This window comes from Acinonyx jubatus, chromosome E2 (assembly GCF_027475565.1).
Source record: "Acinonyx jubatus isolate Ajub_Pintada_27869175 chromosome E2, VMU_Ajub_asm_v1.0, whole genome shotgun sequence".
NCBI lineage: Eukaryota > Metazoa > Chordata > Mammalia > Carnivora > Felidae > Acinonyx > Acinonyx jubatus.
The window spans coordinates 33,873,210-33,891,782 of record NC_069396.1 but is presented as its reverse complement, the minus strand read 5'-3'; the positions used below and the strand labels follow the sequence as shown (position 1 = coordinate 33,891,782).

General features: G+C 46.3%; 1 protein-coding gene across 5 annotated transcripts in view; it reads right to left on the bottom strand.

Annotated features, from left to right (window-relative positions):
* The window catches only part of ZNF423 (zinc finger protein 423), a 332,614-nt gene that overhangs the window by 104,632 nt on the left and 209,409 nt on the right, over positions 1 to 18,573 (bottom strand). The gene's annotated exons all lie outside the window — the stretch shown is intronic.

Genomic DNA, 18,573 nt, shown 5'->3' with positions numbered 1-18,573 from the left:
GTTGCTCCTTGAGGCTCCTGGGAGCTCCTCTAGGCCCTAGCCTGCTCTCCTCTCCCTCCTTGGCATCCCCTCCGCTGACACTCAACCTACCTCTCTGGCTAATCTAAAGTTCTCATTCCACAAACTTCAGCTCTGGCCATGAAGTCTTGTGCTCGCTCTCAAACAGCTCTGTTCCTGGTAGTGGGTCTTACACACAGTTGGTGTTTAATTATTGTTTGGGTGGGATGAAATTTCCAGCCATAATTTTATCTCTGCATAGGTTTTCCCAGCTTTCTGTCCTGGAATAGAGGTACTCTGTTTTCAATCTCACTCCCTAGAAGCTCCAAAAATAACAGAGGGAAGGGCTAGAGTCCAGTTCATCACTGCCTCTGCCAGGAAGCCCTCCCTGACTTCTCCAGAATGCCTGCTTCAGTACCCCTTGATCACTGTTCCCTCTGACCACCAATCCTGCTGCCTGCACATCAGCCAACCACCCTCACCCCCAGTCCCACTGGGAGGGTCTGATGAGGACCTGCTCATCTTTTTCCCTCCCCTCTGGCATGGGGTACGGAGCTGCGCACTGGGCTAGTCACAAGGCTAGATGCCCAGAAGCGCAGCAGCCCAGGGTTGGATGGGAGATGGAGGTCAGGAGCACTTGTGCAGGACCAGCCAGGTCAGCTGGCAGGCCAGGACCCAGGTCCCCAGACCGTGGCAAACCCAGCAAGGCTCAGGTGGGTGCCAGTTTCAGCTGGACCTTCCCTTTCACCTAACATGGAAGCAGAGGCAAAACCCAGCAGCCCCACCCAAGTGCCACCTGCGCAGGAAAACCAGGCCCCAAGCAGAAGGCTCCTCAGGCTGGGTTTGGACCAAATTCCTTCTCAGCGGCCGTACATTTCCAGCATACAGGAATTGCTCCTGCCGATTCAAAACCAGGTCAGAGAAAACCGTCTCTCGTTTCCGGCAGGGGTGAGCGTTCCTCCCGGGGAAGGGCTCCGCAAAAGTCTCCAAACCGAGCACGAGAGACAAGTGGGAACCAAGCCTCATTCCCTCGGTGGCCCCGCGGCTGCCAAAATTACTGACAAACTGACCTACAAAGAGAGTTTCTATTTTATGAGCAAACCCCAAAGGTTAACAGCGGAGCCGCCGGCAGGCGATGAGCACCGAGGAGCGGAAGCTTCTCCAGCAGCGCCCGCACGGAGCCCGGGCACCTCAGCTTCGCAGAGAAACGTGTCCCTGAAATGCCAAGGAGAAAGGGAGGATGGAAGGGGGAGGTTCCAGAACCCTGGCCAGAGGGAGGAATGGGGACATGAGGACACTGCCCATTGCCAAGTGGCCTCTCTGTCTCAAAGTTCTGGATGACTGCCACTGCCAGGGGCTGGCTGTAGTGACCTCTCTGGCAAGGCTGCCCTGTAGACCACAATGTGCATGGTGTCCCCTACAATTGTGCAGTCTACAACCTGCACAGCCATACCCTGTAAGCCTGAGTCCTATGGGGTTCCTGCCACATAAAGCATCTTGCCCCTCCAGTGCTGGTTTCATGAGCATATGACCAGTGTGGTAGCACAAGGGCCTGAATTTAGAAGGACCCACGCTTGGTTTGTATCTTGCTATTGCTGTCTTGAAATTCTTTTTTTTTTTTTAATGTTTATTTCTATTTTTGAGAGAGAGAGCATGAGCAGGGAGGAGCAGAGAGAGAGCGAGACAGAGAAATCCAAGCAGGCTCCCAGCTATCAGCACAGAGCCCGATGCAGGGCTTGAACTCATGAACCATGAGATCATGACCGGAGCTGAAATCAAGAGTCAAGACGCTCAACCGACTGAGCCACCCAGGTGCCCCACCATCTTGAAATTCTTAATTTTCTAACAAGGGGCCCTGCATTTTCGTTTTGCACAAATTACGTAGCTGGTTTTCCCTCCCTATTTGAGAGCACCAGGCCAGTGTGGACATAGAAAGAAAGGATGAGCAATTATCCAGAGGAATCATCACTGAATAATTTATACAAAAAAGTAAGAAAATTTCCAGCCTCCATCCTTCCTCATCTTCCAAGTCATCCCAATGTGGACCTACTTCTAAGGCCTTCCAGGAACAGGGGGAGGGCTAGAGGGGCCCCAGTGATGGGCAAGGGCATGGGGGTGCCAGAAATCTCCAAGGCTTGCACCCTAATGCAGGAAGCAGCTTTTGATAGCAAGAAACCCACTTGAGACTAAAGGCCCTTGGGTTTTCTCATACTGATGTCGGAGCTGCAAGAAAATCTCCTGAATTTTGGCAGAGGGTAAGTAACAAAAAGCAGGTCAGAGAATACACACAGGCAGGCAGGAAACAGGGCCGCTGTTGGCAACCCAATGACTGGGTCCTCAGGCCCCTCACCACTGACCCTAAACCCAGACCCGAAACACTGATCCGTCGCCAGTGACACCTCATCAGATCTGCCAGCGACCTGGGACAGAGCATCCGCTCCATCTAGAAGATGAGCCCAAGATTCACAGAGGTCTAGAGACTGCCCAGAACCTCCCACCAGGCCAGGCCTGACCTACAGTTCTAACCCTAACAACAGGGCAAAGTGTGAGGACAGAGGGGACCGGGGCGGCGTCTTCTGCCTTTCCCAGTGAAGTCTCATACAAACACCAACTTACACAGCAGAACACAACAGGGCTGTTCTCAGTCCCCATGTCCCACCTTCTGGGCCTCCCCCCACCATCCAGGTAGCCTAGGGGAACCTGCATGGGATGCCAGGGTGCTCAGATTGCACTCAGAACCAGTGATCTACTGGCCTCTTTTCTAGCTTCCATCAATAGTGAATGCCCGTGACACCTCAGGAGGGCTCCCAAGGCTCACTCCATCTCTGCATCCATGCAAGGAGCATCCTGCATTTCTGCAGGGGTTCAGCTGCTTTGAAGGACACATGCTCTTAGTCAGCAGCCCTCTGACCCTGCAATTTGACTTTATCCTGCCATCCTCAAGCCTCAGAACACCGTGTAGCCACTCCCCTATGTCTGACCACCACCACTGGTGAACACAGGGCATCCACCCGATTCCTAGGTGCCCATGACCACTGCACTAAGTGGTCCGAGTAAAGCAGGAGCTTCTCCCCACCACTATCCACCAGCTTCCCTGCTTGTCCTTGTCACCAGTTCCTGGGACGATAAAATCAGAGTAGGAAAGAACAATGACAGGTAAAGCAAAACAAAACCACACGAATGAAAGCAGGGAGAAAGTATTATTAAATGTTTCTGAAAAATTATTATGTTTACCCTGGATGTTGCCTGGCTTGATTTATGCCCGCCCCCCTCCAGTCCCTCAACAGCCCCCTTTTCTCCCTGTGCCAGCAGACTGGAAGGTTCCAGACACAGCCCTGGCCCCAGGGCCACAGGCCACAGAGGCCCAGCTCCAAGGTTCCTGCCAGGCTCCTGGACCCACCACCAGTAGAGGCAGTATAGACCAGAATTCCTCCAACTTCTCTGGCAATACAAATCCTAGGGGATGCTCTTCATCGACTACAGACTTCCAGGTCCCTCCCTTGGAAAGTCTCACTCCAGGGGCCAGCTGGAGGGGCTTCATGTGTTAAATGAGTGAGAAGAGTAATGAGGGGAGATGGAACTTGAATGGACACCAGTCTGGTTTGCATTCACCCCAGCTCTTGGCCATCTGTGTGATGTTGGGCAAGTAGACGTCTGCCCCTCTCTGAGCCTCAGCTTCCTGATGAGCTAAATGCATCAGGTGGTAGAAGCTTCCAGCTCTGACCCCTTCTCAGCTTCTGCAGAGTAACAGCAAGATCCCCCTAGACACCATTCCTAACAAAGAGGGAATTCCGTTCGCCCTCCTAAAACAGAACTGAGCCTGCCCCCACTCCTTCCTGGTCCCAGAGCAGACCCTCACGGACCAGGAAAGAACAGACCCACTGGCTCACCCCAGGAAGGTGGTGGAACCACCAAAGGGAAGGGACCACAGACCCTCCCTCGGGACAAGGATGAGACTTTTAAATAAATGAAGCCCTCTGCTCAGCACCAAGCCTGGAAGCCAGGAGCTGGGGCCAAGTGCCTTCCTGCAGACACACACTCGTTAATAAATTGCCATATATCATATCCTGCAAAATAGGGTTCCTGTAGGGCCAGGGTGGCCTCTGGCGGGAGGGGCCGCTGATAGGCTGCAGAAACCAAACTCAGAATTGACCGACAAGTGTCAGTTTTTAGCTCACTGCTTCACACAAGCCCACCTGGCTGTGAAGCAAGGCAGAGATGCGCTAATAACAAAACCTCCAAAACTGCCTCACGCCAAAACCACGAGGAGCGGATTCTCCCGAAAGGTGTTTCCTCAGCCTCCACCCGGTGATGGAATAGATCAGAGAAAACACCAGCAGAATGTGGAGCTGGTGTCATTACCGACAGTGAGGAACATGAGCAGGGGCCGAATGGGGTCTGAGTGGGGGAGGGGAGGGCTGCCGTCACAGCCAGGGGTTGGGTGCCAGGGCACTGGCATGATTGTCACAGCAGCTATGAAAATGGTGGGGGAAACCAAGCAGCTTTTACCCAAGTTGTAAACAGAATGAAAATTACAAACAGTTAAATGTGAGTAAAACTTCCTAGAGAAAGTCCCTTCATTTGGGGGGCAGAATAGAGCAACAGAAGGCCCTCTTTGAGAGCATGGGTAACACTCAACACCACCACGTCAAGGGGGGTCATGGTGGGGGGACAGGCACAGAAGGAGCCTGGGTCCATGGGGTAATCAGGAAGAAATGAGACCGGACCGAGAGAAGCTGGCTGAGGGGGAAGGGGTGGCATCACGTCAAGCACATGGCTAGAATCCCGTAACTGCTTGCTGCGGGGCGGAGGGAAAGAGAAAGGGTAAAATATATAGTCGCAAGCAGAGCCGATGTGCAAAATGTATTGACATCTGGTGCACAGGGGCCCCACCAAACTGCGTCATTCCTGGCGTCACCTGGTGGCCCCTGATGGACCAGGAGTTATCTTCTTGTGCACTGGATCCAGAGGAGGGGTCCAGACACAGGGAGAGGATCTGTGGGCAGGGGATTCATGGCAGAAACTCTTGCCAGATGGTTAGGAACATTTCAGTATTTTAACAAACCGCCCGGTACTATCGGCACATGGCCGCTAAATATCGACTTGCTACCGAGGGCCCTGACACAGGTTGATTTATAGGCCCCCCCCGGTGCCCTCAACAGCCCCCTCTTCTCTCCCCGTGCCAGCAGACTGCAGGGTTTCAGACAGAGCCCTGGCCCTGGGGCCACAGGCCACAGGCTCCCAAAGGCCCAGCTCCAAGATTCCTGCCAGGCTCCTGGGCCCACCACCAGCAGAGGCAGTGTAGACCAGAACTCCCCAGACTTCTCTGAGGATACAAATCCCCGGGGGGGTTGGAGAGATGCTCCTTGTGGACTACAGACTTCCAGGCCCCTCCCCTAGAAATTCTCACTCATGTGTTGAGTGAGTGGAGTAATGAGGGGAGATGGAACTTGAGTGTGCACCGGTCTGGTTTGCATTCACCCCAGCTTTTGGCCATCTGTGTGACATTGGGCAAGTGTCTGCCCCTCTCTGAGCCTCGGCTTCCTGATGAGTTAAATGTGCCGGGTGGTCCAGAGGCTTCCAGGTGAGAAAAGGGTGAGGAATATGCTCTAACTACCTTTTTATTCATCTGTTCATCTATTTGGAGGAGCAATGTTCCCGCCATCCCAGGGTCAAGATTCCCCAAGCCCCCAAGCAGACAAGCAGAGATTGCACAAATTCTGCTAGCACCGTTCGAACCCGAGCAGGGCCCAGGCAGCGGGAGCCTGCAGTGGGTGCGGGCTGCCAACAGGTGACCGGGAGACAGAGCTGAACTGCCCCAGGAGCAGGAGACAGAGGCAGGTATCTGAAACTGGATGTGGATCCTGATTCTGCAGATAAAAGTCCCAAAATGTTTTACACTGAGATGCTAATTTTTTTTTTTTTTTTTTTGTAAAACAAATCTTCAAGGCACATGCTGAGATAGTTGAAGCTCTTCGTGTAGGCTACAGCTGAGGGGTGTGTGTGTGCATATCTGTGTGTGGATTTTTAAGGAGGATACCCCTTATTAGAAATCTTTCATGAAAAGCTCACCGGGTGAAGTGCTTCTGCGGCTCGCATGCACGTGAAAGGTGCCTTTCGTGGCTCACTGCAGCCCTACGTGTAGTGAACAGGCCACAGAACTCCGAGTCTGTGGACATAGCAAGATAAACTGGGCCTGACGTGGACCTTGACCTCAACCTCAGAATCACTGACAGATGTTATCAATGGAAACATTTTTCCCCCTAAAACTACAGGTCTTTTACAGTATGTGTTAGCATTTGGTAGGAATCCAACCCTAACCGAGACTGTGGGTACAGATTATCAAAACCGAAGTGGCTGCAGGGAAACCAGGTTTGTACTATGGTTTCTTGCATTTCCACCTGCCCCTAAAACTTTAAAAGAGCAGCCCATGAAATCTGCTTCCAGAGAGGAAGGCTTGGGCAGCAGGGCTATTTCAGTCACTGAAAGAAAGAATAATTCTGCATCCTAAGAGGTCCGTAATTAATTCACACATTTAGCTGTTAGGTCCAGAAACATGTTTGTGTTGACAATTTGCATTTGATGCTTTGAAAACAATCTGTCATGTTTTTATTTACCTCCTCATCCCAGAGACACCACCACTTTCCAATATCCATCCAAGTGTTACGATTCCACTACAGTTTCCTGAGACTCTGCCCATGGCAATGAGGGAGGGGACCCAGAATTCCCACGTGGGAAAAGTGGGGTTTGTGCAAGAGCTGTCCTCCTCTGAAGGAATGAGACAACCTGATGGCCAGTCAGATCTTGGTCTGCCCCTTCCCAATTCCCATGCCAGCTTCTGGCCTTCAGTACACTGATTTGACATCATTCTTCCAGCCGACCTCTCCAGCACGAGACCACTGTGTCCCTCCTTCACACTGAAGAATCAATACTACTCACAGTACTCCTAGCTGATATGTCAGGTAGGGCCCCACCCTGGCTTGTTGACATCATCAGCTCCTATGAGGATAAATCCAGAGTGAGAAGGATCACTGGAGGGGAGAAAACAAAAAGCAAGGCTAGAAGCAGGGACAAGGCATCGTTAGTATCAACTTTTACATTGCCAGGCTTGGTTGATGTCACCAACGGGTGAGTCAGGGTCTCACAGAGCCACTGTTCTCTCCCCTTGCAAAGAAGAGGAGGAGAGGGAAGGAGGAGGGTCCTCAGAATGGTCCTGACCCAGGTCTGGACTACAAGTCTAAGCTCCAACTTCCCCACAAGCCCTTGGACCCAAATAGTATAGAAGTTGCTGGGGAATAAAGCAACTCCAAGTCCCTGAGACCCCTTAGACACCCATTCAGCTTACAGATTTCTCCCCTGGGCATAATTTTCCCTATTCCTCTAGCTAAGTACAACTAAAAACCATGGACATTATAGATGAAAGAAACATAAGAAGATTCTGAAAAGTGGAGAGAAAACGGCAGAATGGCCAGGGACCTTGGGACTCAAGAAATGACATGGCAGTACAAACCCTGGGTTTTCCTTTTGCCTCATACAGCTCAGATTGGAGCTGAAGATGCTGGAAACCAGGAAAGGCCAACAGGTGAGATTTTAAAAGCCCCAAGGAAAGCCTGCTCTCTTCAGCCAAAGGACAAGAAAAGGGACAGCCTGACAAGACAGAAGACTTTGAGACAATAGCAGCTTTGTTCAAGCCAAACCCCAGAGAAAATGCCGTGCCCCCTCGTTCCAGCAGAGGCTGAATGGGGCACCCAGACTTCCATGTTCCCAAGGCTATAACAAGGCACCCAATACCCGCTCCCCACTCCATGCGGAAAGGGTGTCAGAGAAAGCCCAGTAGGGAGTGAGGACCTTCAACTTACTGGGCAATAACATAGCTCTCCCCAAGGTGTCAGGAGAGACCATCTGGGGAGGTGGCCTCCCACCCACACCCAGCAGTAGCAAGGCGTCCCTACTCATCCGCCCAGTGTCAGTGGAGGCCATGTGGGGAACAGGAACAAGACACTCCTCTTACCAGTCAGAGAGATATCAGTGGCGACGTGGTAGGAAGACAAAACTAGAACTCTTTCCACTTCAAGCAAAAATCATCCATCCCACCAAGAACCAGAAAGATCTCAAATTTAATGCAAAAAGACAATCCATTCATGCCAAGCCCAAGATGACAGAGATATCAGAATTATCTGTCAAGGACTCTAAAGGAGCCATCATAAAATACTTCAACCGTTATGGGCACATGTGAAACAAATGGAAAAAGAGAAAACCTCAGCAAAGAAATAAAAGATATAAAAAATCTCTAAATGGAACTTCTAGAAATAAAAAAGTAAACAAAATTTTAAAACTAAGCAATGATGGGCTCAACAGCAGAAAGGAAAAGATGGTGGAAAGAATCAGTGCACTGGAAGATACAACAATAAAAATGACTTAATCTGAACAAAAGAGAAAAAACAGGTTAAGAAGAACAGTGCCTCCGGGGTTGGTGAGACAGGAGAAAAAGGACAGGCTAGAAAAGTTCTAAAAAATAAAAGGCAAGAGAAAAATTTTGAGAGCAGTGGGAGAAAAATGGCACCTTACCATAGTGAAAAACTAATTCAAATGGCAGTGGATTTCCCCTCAGAAACCAAGGAGATCAGAAGAAAGTGGCACAAGAAGTATGAAAGAAAAGAAATGGCAACCTAGTACCTATATCCAGTGAAAATATCCCTCAGGAATGAAGGGGAAATCAACATCCTTGGATGAAAAAGACAAAGAGAATTTGTCACCAGAAGACCTACCCTAAAAGAATGATCAAAGGAACGTCTCTAAACAGAAAGAAAATGATAAAAGAAGGAATCTTAGGAGATTAAGAAGAAAAAAAAGAAAATACGGTAAATACAATAGTTTTTATACCCCTCTGTGTTTTCTAAATTATGTTTGATGGTTGATACAAAAATTTCACACTGATATGGTTCTAAATATGTATAAAAGTTGGGGCACCTAAGGTGGCTCACTTAGTTAAGCTACTGACTCTTGATTTCAGCTCAGGTCATGATCTCACAGTTGTGGATTCAGGCCCACACTGGGCTCCATGCTAACTGTAGAGCCTGCATGGAATTCTCTCTCTCCCTCTCCCTCTCTCTCTCTCTCTCTCTGTCCCTTCCACAATTGTGCATTCTCCCTCCCTTCCTCCCCCCCCAAAATAAATACACTTTATATATATATATATATATGACATATTTAAAACAATTAGATTGTAAATGAGGGAGAATAAAGGAAGGTAAGGTTTCTACACTTCACTCAAACTAGTAAAATGATGACACCAGAAGATTTTGAAATGTTTATTTAATGTAATATCTAAATAACACTTTAAAAGCTGTACAAAGAGAAACAATACAGATAAACCAAAATGAAATTCTTAGAAATGTTCGAGTAACCCACAGAAAGTTAGGGAAAAGAAAACAGAAATTAAAAAAAAAACAGAACCAACAGAAAACAAAATACAGAATGGCAGACTTAAGCCCTAACATATCATTAGTTACATTCAATATAAATGGTCTAAATACAAATTAAAAGACAGAGATTGGCAGAATGGAGTGGTGAAGGCAAGGAAGAATGATCCAGCTATATTCTCTCTATAAGAAATTCACTTAAAATGTAACCACATTGGCATATTAAAAGTAAAAGTATAAAATAAGATATATCTTGCAAACATTAATCAAAAGAAAGCAGAAGGTGTAATATTAGATAAAGCAGGCTTTAGAGAAAAAAATTATGAAATAGACAAGGAAGAAGTTGATCAACCAAGAAGACATAGCAATCTTAAATGTGTAGGCACCAAACAATAGAGCTGCGAAATATATGAAGCAAAAGCTAATAGAACTGAAAGAAGAAACAGACACATCCACAATTATAGTAGAACATTTTAACACCTTTCTCTCAATGATTGATAAATCAATTAGAGAGAAAATCAGCAGGGACATAGAAGAATTCAACAACACCATCAACCAGCAAAGTCTACTTGACATTGATTGAACATATCACCCCAAAAGAGCAGAATATACATTCTTTTCAAATGCCTGGAGAACATATACCAATATGGGCCATATCATGTGTCATAAAACAAATCTCAGCAAATTTAAAAGAATTGACATTTGAAGTCATACACGGTGCTTCTTCCAATCACAATGGAATCAAACTAGTTATTAACAAAAAAGAAAAGAGAAAAACCTCCAAACACTTGAAAACTAAACAAAGCACTTCTAAACAATGAGTCAAAGATGAAGCACAAAGGAAATATTTTAAAAAAATATAATGAACTAAATGAAAATAAAACTACAGCATATCAAAACTTGTGGAACACAGCTAAATCAATGCTAAGAGGAAAATTTATAACACTAACTATATACATTAGAAAAAAGTTTCAAGGGGCGCCTGGGTGGCTCAGTCGGTTAAGCATCCAACTTCAACTCAGGTCACGATCTCACTTTGTGAGTTCAAACCCCGCATCGGGCTCTGTGCTGACAGCTCAGAGCCTGGAACCTGTTTCAGATTCTGTGTCTCCCTCTCTCTCTGCCCCTCCTCCACTCACGCTCTCTCTCTCTCTCTCTCTCTCTCTCTCTCTCTCTCAAAGATAAACATTATAAAAATTTTTTTAAAAAAAGAAAAAAGTTTCAAATCAGTCATTAAGCTTCCACCTCAAAGACTTAGAAAAACAACAGCAAGATAAACCCAAAGCAAGCAGAGAGGAGGAAAAAAATAAAGAAAAGAGCAGATCATTAAATTGAAAACAGAAAACCAATACTGAAAATCCATTTTTAAAAGTTGGTTCTTTGAGGGGTGCTTGGGTGGCTCATTAAGTTAAGCATTCAACTCTTGATTTCGGCTCAGGTCATGATCTTGCAATCGTGGGATCGAGCCCTGCATCAGGCTCTGTGCTGAGTGTGGAGACTGATCTCTCTCCCTCTCTCTCTCTGCCCCTTCCCCTCTTACTGTCTCTCCATAAATAAACAAACAAACAAATAAATAAATAAACATAACAAAAAAATTTTAAGTTGGTTCTTTGAAGAGATCAATAAAATGGACAAATCTCTAATAAGACTGACAGAGAAAAAAAGTGGGAAGGCATAAGTTCCCAATATCAGAAACGAATCTGAGGATATCAGTATAGACCCTACAGACATCAAAAGAATAAAAAGAGACTATTGCTGTGAATACTATACACACATAAATTTGACAAATTACATGAAACAAACCAATTCCTTGCAAAACACAGCCTCTTACAACTCAACCAACATGAAATACACAATTTGAACAGTCCTAAAACTATCAAGGAAATCAAATTCATAATTAAAAACTCCCTAAAAGGAATTCTCCAAACCCAGGTTATTTTACTGGAGTATTCTAACAAACGTTTCAATAAGAATAAACACCAATTATACATAATTTCTTTCAAACTATAGAAGAACCACTTCTCAAACTTATTTTATCAAGTTAATATTGCCCAATATGAAAATCAGTCAGATAGGTCAAAACAAAACTGCAGGCCAATGACCCTTACAAATACAGGCAAAAATATATACATTTAATGAAATATTAGCAAAGAGAATTGAGCAATATTTAAAAAGAATTGTACACTATGGCCAATTGGGGTATATATCAAGGATGCAAGACTATCTCAATATTCAAAAATCAACATAATCCACTATATTAACAGAAGAAGAAAAATCACATTATCATATAAATAGATTCAGTTTTTTAAAAAAACATGGATTTATTTGATAAAATCCAACACCCATCCATGATAAAACCTCTTAAAAAAAAAAAGAAAAGAAAGAAATGGAGGGGTAGTTCCTCAACTTGACAGAGTTATCTACTAAAAACCTGCATCTACTATTACACCTAATGATAAAAGACTGAATGTTTTCTCCCTAAATTCAGAAACAAGACAAGGATATCCACTGTCACCACTCTTATTCTGCACAATTCTGGAAGTTTTAACCAGAGCAAAGACAAGAAAAGGAAATAAAAGGAACAAAGACAGAAATAAAACTGCCTTTATTTGCAGATGACTGGATTGTCTATATAGCAAATTCCATGGAATCTACAAAAATAAAAATAAAAACTTCTACAACTGAGTTGAGCAAAGTCAAACAGTACAAAAATCAACATTCAAAAGCCAACTATATTTCTATATACTAGGACACCAATATTGAAAATGAAATCCCTTTTATAATCACTAAAAAAAAGAAATATTTAGATGTAAATCTATCAAAATATGGACAGGACTAGCATGTTATAAGCTACAAAAGAGCAATAAAAGAAACTGAAGAAGATCTAAGTACATTGAGAGATATACCATGTTCACGGATTGAAACCCTCAACATAGTAGATGTCAATTCTCCCCAAATCAATATGCAGGTTTACACAATTCTTTTTAAAATTATAGCAAGAGTTTTTGCATGTGTAGATAAGATTATTCTAAAATTTATATGGAAAGACAAAGGACCTAGGATACCTAAACAATTTTGAAAAAGGATGATAAAATAGAAGGACTCAGTCTATCTCAGTTTAAAACTTATATAGCTACAGTAATCAAGACTATGTCATATGACAGAGGGATAGACACATAGATCAATGGAACCCAGAAATAGATCCCACACAATATGCCTTTTCAACAAATGATGCAAGAGCAGTTGGACATTTGGAGGGTGGGGGGTAGGAAGAGGAGGAGGAGGAGGAGGAGAAGAAGCTCAACCCAAGACTCACAGCTTATGTAAACACGAACTCAAAACGGATCTTAGCCTTAAATGTGAAATGTAAAATTATAAAAGTTTTTTGGAAAAAAATAGGCAAAATATCTTTGGGATCTAGGGTTAGGCAAAGAGTTCTTAAACTGGGCACCAAAGGCATGAGCCATATAAGGAAAAAATGATAAAGTAGACTTTACCAAATTTTAACCTTTTACCCTGCAAAATACTCTGTTAAGAAGTCTGTCAAGAAGATGAAAAGACAAGCCTCAGACTGAGAGGAAGTATTTGCAAACCATGTAACCAACAAAGGACTAGTATCTAGAATATATAACATACTATCAAAACTTAACAGTAAAAAAGCAAACAGTCCAATTAGAAAATAGGCAAAATATATGAAGAAGCATTTCATCAAAAAGGATAAACAAATGGCAAATAAGCCCATGAAAAGATGTTCAACATCATTAGCCATTAGGGAGATGTAAATTAAAACCACAATAAGATACCACTACAAATCTATCAGATTGGCTAAAATATAAAATAATGCTGAACCAAATGCTGGCAAGGATGAAGAGAAACTGGATGTCTTGTAGGTTGCTGATAGGAATGTAAAACAGCACAGCCACCCTAGGTAACAGTTTGGCAGTTTCTTTAAAAGTCAAACATGCAGGGCATCTGGGTGGCTCAGTCAGTTGAGCATCTGACTCTTGATTTCAGCTCAAGTCATGATCTCAGGGCCATGAGATCAAGCCCTGCATTGGGTTCTGTGCTGAGCATGGAGCCTGCTTAAGATTCTCTCTCTCTCTCTCTCTCTCTCTCTCTCTCTCTCTCTCTCCCTCCCTCCCTGCCTCCCTCCCTCCCTCCCTCTCTCTCCCTCCCTCTCTCTCTCTCTCTCTCTCTCTCTCTGCCCCACCCCCCCCACCCCCCACTGCACAGGCTCTCTCGCTTTCTCAAAAAAAAAAAAATTTTTAAGGGGCGCCTGGGTGGCTCAGTCGGTTAAGCATCCGACTTCAGCTCAGGTCACGATCTCGCGGTCCGTGAGTTCGAGCCCCGCGTGGGGCTCTGGGCTGATGGCTCGGAGCCTGGAGCCTGCTTCCGAATCTGTGTCTCCCTCTCTCTCTGCCCCTCCCCCGTTCATGCTCTGTCTCTCTCTGTTGCAAAAATAAACATTAAAAAAAATTTTTTTTAAATTTTTAATAAAAAATTTAAATTTAATTAATTAATTAATTAGTTAAAATAAAATACTTTTAAAAAGTCAAACATGCAAGTGCTATAGACCAGCACCTGCATGCCTGGACATTTATCCCAAAGGTAATGAAAACTTATGTACAATTCCATTCCTATAACAGTCTTGCAATGACAAAACTACAGAAACGGGGAACAGATTAGTGGTTTCCAGGGGCTGAGGAAGGGGCTGGGGCAGAACAGAAGTGGCTATGGCTATAAAAAGGCAGCATGAAGGTGTCGGTGGTGATGGGAACCCTCTGTAGCCTGAATGCATCTATCTCAATATCCTGGTTGTGATACAGACTCTCCTTTTGCGAACTATTACCCTTGGGGGAAACTGGGTAGAAGGTACAGGGGATCTCTCTGTGAATCTCCACATCAACCTACAATTAACTCAAAAGGAAAAGTTTAACTTTTTAAGTTAAAAACTCTTTAAAGGATGAAGAAAGAACCATGAAGAGCTTTAAAAGAAGAGAAGGTGGGTGGGAGCACCATGTTCCCCAAGCTAACGCTCTTGAAGCATGGCGAGTGTGGGGAAGGGATAGGGTTGCCACGTAAAATGAGGTATGGCCAGTCACATTTAAATGTCAAATAAACAACAAATAATTTTTTAGTATAAGTATGCCCCATGCAATACTGGAGCCACACTTGGACTAAAAAATTACATGTTCTCTATTTGGAATTCAAATTTAACAAGCCATTCTGTGTTTTTATTTGCAAAATCTGGAAACCCAGTGAGGGAGGGATAGGACACAGGCATCTGGCAGGATGGGCACAGGGAGTTGTAAAAGAAAGACTGTAGGAGAGAGGTCAGGGGGCAAGCAAAGGGATGCCAGGGACCACAGACACCACAGGCCGGGCAATGCCTTAGGAGCAGGGGAGGCAGAAGTTAGCTCGGAAGGGCCCCCAGCTGCTGGGTTTATGGGCTCCTGCTGGCAAAGTGACCCTCTGTGTGTGGCCCACACAAAATCCAGAAAGAGGCCAAAAGAAAGAACGTTTGAGTCTCCAGGTGCTGTTCCAGGCTGGAGGGAGTCTGATGGCGTATCCAAGAAGGGGCCTCTAAGAGGCACTGGGGGCTCCTCTCACCATGACGTGGTCCTAACCCCTTAAAATCTCCCCTTCCTCTAGGGGACAGACAGGCAGACCAGCGGGCCCCAGCGTGTAGGCCAACGGACTATCACACCTCTGACAGGAGCCAATGCTCTCTAAGCACTCAGCTCGCAGCTCAGAAGTCACCTCCTAGCCAGGCTACCGCCAACCGGGTGTTTTTACCCGGCTCCCACGCACACCACGACTCTCCCTGTGTTCCTCATGGAACCTATTACAACTCGAAATAGCCAGGATTTCTTATCTGTTTGCTTCTTTAACACCCATCTGCTCCCCACTAGCTCCAGGACCACAGGACTTTGTTTTGCTTGCTGTGACATCCATGCTTAGTGCATAGCATGTATATGGAGCTCAGGCAAGAAAAAAAGGGCTGAATGAATGAAGGAGTAAATGAATAAATCATTCCGACTGGAGCTACTCCTTTGGGATCTATCCTGCAGGCACAGCCCCTTAGAGCTTGACAAAGACAGAGAACCAGTCTTCCTCTTCCAGGAAGCCCTCAGCAGCATCCTCTGAGCTGCCATGGGCCAGCACCTAGGACGTAGGGTTAGCATGGCCACAGAGTGGCTGTTTATCCTTTCTAAACAAGGGCTCTAGTATGATCTTCATTATCTTGGGCATTATCTTTAATGAGTCCCTGCCACAGGGACTACTAATAATATCAATAATATTAATGTTAATAGCTACCACTTACTGAGAACCTACATGTGCCAGGGAGTGTGCCGGGCACTTTTCATATATTTTAACTCATTTAATCCTCCAAACAGCCCCCCAAAAGTAGGGGTTGTGACCCTTTCTTTTTGTGCCGCCCCCTTCTTGTAGAAATAGATACCTCCTTTCTTTTCAAGAATACCCTCCCTGCTCCCATTCTTGGGGCTCAGGGGGCTGACAACTGACCCACTCCAGCGCCCAGGAAGGGCAGGTGGGGCTAGCCTGAACGATCAACTACCCCCTCTCCCTGGCTACAGCAATTAGTTCATGGGCAGCTTCATGACCCTCAGGAGGCAGTCAGCCTTGGTCCTGCCTGAGACCTTTTCTGCTGATGAGGAAGCACATGCCCCTCTCTGCTGGGACTGCTGGGCCAGGAGCTGCTGGCTGTCATCATGCACCAGGGGATGAAGGCAACAAAGAGGAAGCAGAGCTGAGAGACAGAGAGACTGGTGATGACTTTATTGGAACCGCTGGATCCAGCCATGCCTGAAGGCTCTCACCCAAGGTATCCTGGGACTTGTCAGTTACATGAGCCAAAAATTCTCTTTTTTATGTGTTAGTCAGTATGAGCTAGGTCTGACTTGCCACTGAATGAGTCCTGTCGAAACTACTGCATACCATTAGGATGTAGTTATTTTATAGACAAGGAGCTGAAGCATACAGAGGCAGATAACTGTTAGCTATGAGATGGGAGTGTTCTTAACCACTGATTGACTGTAGAATTCTATATTCTGAGTGTGTGTGCATGCTCCCACCTGCGTACTCTGTCTCTCATTATTATTCACAGCTACAGCAGATTGAGCAAACACTTGGTGCTTAATACAGATCGACTGGAAAAACTAAAATCAATAACTTCCAAAAGGAGTTTTTGTTTAGCAAATGCTGCCATCAGTGACTTCGGGTTCTCACTCCGAGTCAGGCTCACAGTACACTGTGTACCTTCGTGGAACCACTTCCCATCTCCCCACACCCCTTCCCCAGGCAGATGAGCCAGAAACCAGAACAGGCTGATCAGCCAGCGAGGGCCACCCCGACTCCCTCAGGAGAGGGGTCTACAGTCAGAAGAGGAGGTCTCCCACTCCCTCCCTACTGGGCCCCAGAGACACATGAGGAAGGGGGTCCAGTGTGAGGCTCTAGCACCTACTGGGAGCTCAGGGAAGAGGAGGCCAAGCCCTGGGGCTACACTGGCCACGGGGACACTTGTTTTCTGCCATCACTTCAGTAAGGCTCAGCCAAAATCAGATGGAAGGGAAATCGCTCATGTATCAGCTGCTCCCACGCAGCCAAATGACCATAAAGGACATTCAGTAAAGTCCACCCAACAGTACAGGCCACCAAGCCCATGGCAACGGAGAGCAAGAAGAGAAGTCCGTGCTTGCGGGCTGGTCCACACAAGATGGTGCCCGCGCCCTGGTCCCTGGCCTGGCTGCATTGGTATCTCCTCTCCATCCTTCCTCCTCCTCTCCCTGGTGGTGCTCTCCCCTTAGCCTAGAAACGTACTCTGGTCTCTCCCTCTTAAAAATGAATGCAAAAGCTTCCTGTGATCCTTGGATCCCTCTAGCTCCTGCTTCTCACCCTCCCTTCCAAGCCTGGAGCCTGGCAAGTCGAGGCTACGCTGCTGGTCTCCCCCTGTCCCCGTAACTCATTCCTCCATCTGATTCCATTGACCCTGCTCTTGCCCAGGACGGTCCAGCAGACCCTCTTCAGCCTCTCTCCCATCAGCCTCTCTGTGGCTTTTCGCACTGCTGCCCAGAAGCACTGTGCCATCTTGGCGTCAATGACAGCACGCTCCTCCCAGCTGCCTTCAGCAGATATGCTGATGCTTCCAGATCCCTTCTTCAGCCCAGGCCTCTTTCCTGAGCCCTCGGCCCACGTGGCCAACTGCCGGCCAGACGCCAGCCCACAGATCACCTGTGAGCCTCTCCTGCAAGGTCACATAACGCATGAACTTGAGCCCACCAAGTGTGATGAACATTCAAGTGTAGGAGTTCAGAGGATTCCAGGCCCTGGAATCACACTGCCTGTGTTCAAATCCCCCCTCTGCAACTTACTGACAACAGACAAGTCCCCTGAATCCCCCATGTAAAAAAGGGGAGAGACAACAGTGCCCCCTCATCAGCTGTAGGGGTGAGTGTGATAGCAGGTGTAGATATTGTTAGCTGGGCCTGGTACTCAGTAAGCCTCACCTCTATGATCGTTATTGGGGCCATCTTCTTTGCCAGTCCCACAGCAGCTAGCTATTCCCCAGGCACAGTCTCATCTTCTACCTGCCACCCAAAACCTGGTCCCTTGAGAACTTAAAGTCAGTCTGAACTTCTCCCCTTCCCATAGACATTCAAATTTGCCCAATCCTGCTAGTTTTGCCTCTTAAATGTTTCTCGAACCACACCCTCCTAACCAACGCCTTCATCTTCTCTCACCGACTTCACTGCACTATCTTTTCTATGATCCACCCACCTCCTACCTCATGATTTTTCCTGAAGCAACACTGCATTGTCTATAATTTCCCAACATACTACATGGATCTCTTCTCTGTGGATTGGCTTATGCTGTTTTCTCTGTCTGGAATGCCCCTTTCCCCTTACTTCCCAACTTCTTAAGTGTCACCTCCTCCAGGAAGGTTTGCTGGATACCCAGACTGAACAACACACACTCGTCCTTTGCGTTTCCGTATCTCACACTTGTGACATTACATAGAACTTTTCCTTTTGGGTTATTAACTCCCCAACTGGATGAGAGGAGAGGTTCCTCACCAAACCCCCCAAGGATCTCAATCATGTTTACTGAACTGAGGTTATTATCAGAGGAAGCC